The 2,012-nt window shown below is 39.9% G+C and overlaps 1 pseudogene; it reads right to left on the bottom strand.

Annotated features, from left to right (window-relative positions):
* LOC101991450 overlaps positions 1 to 1,597 on the bottom strand; it is a 4,903-nt pseudogene extending 3,306 nt beyond the window's left edge.
* Between the last annotated feature and the right edge of the window lie 415 nt (positions 1,598 to 2,012).

Genomic DNA, 2,012 nt, shown 5'->3' with positions numbered 1-2,012 from the left:
ATGAATCAAATGGTAATATAGGTTAAGACATTGTTTCCTTGACTTCTTTCTTAAAAGAATGACTTGCCCAGCAATCTTGTCTTCTTCCAATACTCAGGAGGACAACTATATGTTTTTATTTGGTTTCACCTACTTATGTATTTTCTCTAGGATTACAAATTACAGGCTCAATGTCCTTTATTTATGGCTAGAAACCAATTATGAGTGAGTACATCCCATGTTCATCTTTTTGGGAAATGGGGGGTGGTTTGGGATGGGGAAAGGGGAGATAGGATAGAAAAGTTAGAAGGGGAGGATGGGGAGAGCTTGGGGGAATGGGATGGTTGGGATAAAGGAAGGGTGGATATGGGAGCAGGGAAGTATATATCTTAATTCAGGGAGCCATTTTAGGGTTGGCAAGAATCTTGACTCTAGAGGAGTTCCTAGGGGTCCAGAGAGATGTCCCCAGCTAGGTCCTTGGGCAGCTGAGGAGAGAAAGCCTGAAATGGCCTGATCCTATAGCCATACTAATGAATATCTTACATATCACCATAGAACTTTCATCTGGCAATGGATGGAGATAGAGACAGAGGCCCACATTAGAGCACTGGACTGAGCTCCCAAGGTCCAAATGAGGAGCAGAAGGAGGGAGAACATGAGCAAGGAAGTCAGGACCGCGAAGGGTGCACCTACCCACTGAGATGGCTGGGCTGATATAATGGGAGCTATCCAAGGCCAGCTGGATTGGGACTGAAAAAGCATGAGATAAAACCAGACTCTCTGAATATGATGGACAATAAGGGCTGCTGAGAAGCCAAGGACAATGGCACTGGATTTTGATCCTACTGCATGTACTGATTTTGTGGGAGCCTAGCCTGTTTGGATGCTCACCTTCCTAGACCTAAATAGAGGGGGGAGGGCGTTGAACTTCCCACAGGGAAGGGAACACTGACTGCTCTTCGGATTGGAGAGGAAGGGGGAGGGGAGTGGGAGGAGAGGAGTGAGAGGAGGGGGAGGGAGAAGGGAGACAGGGAGGAGGCGGAAATTTGTTAGTAAAAAAAAAAAAGAATGAATTGCAAGCGCAGTTCACCTATCTGAAATCAAGGTATACAATTTTGTGAGAATTTAATAAATATTGATGCACTTTATTATTTACACTGTTGCTTTTCTTTATAACATAGGATATATTACAAATTCTTCAGAGATACATTTGTATCAGGTTACGCATGAAAATTACCTTTCATGTCTTCTAGAACTTTGACAATGTTCTTCAATATTATGATCTTTCCAACTGTATCCTAAAAATATAGTGCCAGAAAAATGTATGTTATATTAAAAATTGTAAAAAATTTAGTTTCCATTTGAAGCAAACCTTACAACCATGCCTGATTGATTTATTTACCCCATTCTTTTATCTCAATAATATTACAAAAGAGTATCACTAACCATTGAATAGTTGTCTCCTTATTTGAAACATGAAAGATAATTAAGTCTTACCTATACTAGTGAGGTTCCTGTAGATCTCCCCCATCACATCTTTGTAGAGATTCTTCTGGGAAGGATCCAGCAAAGCCCATTCTTCCAAAGTGAAGTTGATATGCACGTCATCATAGGTCACTGCATTCTAAAATATCCCATACATGTGTACAACAGAAAGCATGAGTTTGACAACACTTTTAATATATACTACTTTGACAGTACAGTCATATAATTCTGGTGCTCTCCATACTTATTCCATGACATGGACATCATAATTTAATCACTGAGTCACTTTAGAAGCAAACTGAAGAGGAGGCTTACCTCTGTCATTTCTGAACCCTTTGAGTGGTTCACTTTGCAAGAGAAATCGCTACTAATCAACAATAAAAGATATGTAAACAGATCAACAGTACAAAGTTCAGATAATAGAAATTGTATGAATGATTATTTCCTAACAACAAAAAAAGAAAAGTAAGATGAAAAATGCTGGATGCTTTGAATCATGCCTCTAATCCTTGCACTCAGAAGGCAGAGGCATGTATTTCTCTATCTGC

This window comes from Microtus ochrogaster, unplaced genomic scaffold (genome assembly GCF_000317375.1).
Source record: "Microtus ochrogaster isolate Prairie Vole_2 unplaced genomic scaffold, MicOch1.0 UNK234, whole genome shotgun sequence".
NCBI classification, from domain to species: domain Eukaryota; kingdom Metazoa; phylum Chordata; class Mammalia; order Rodentia; family Cricetidae; genus Microtus; species Microtus ochrogaster.
Note: the sequence above shows the minus strand (reverse complement) of the source record. Positions and strands in the feature narration are given on the sequence as shown.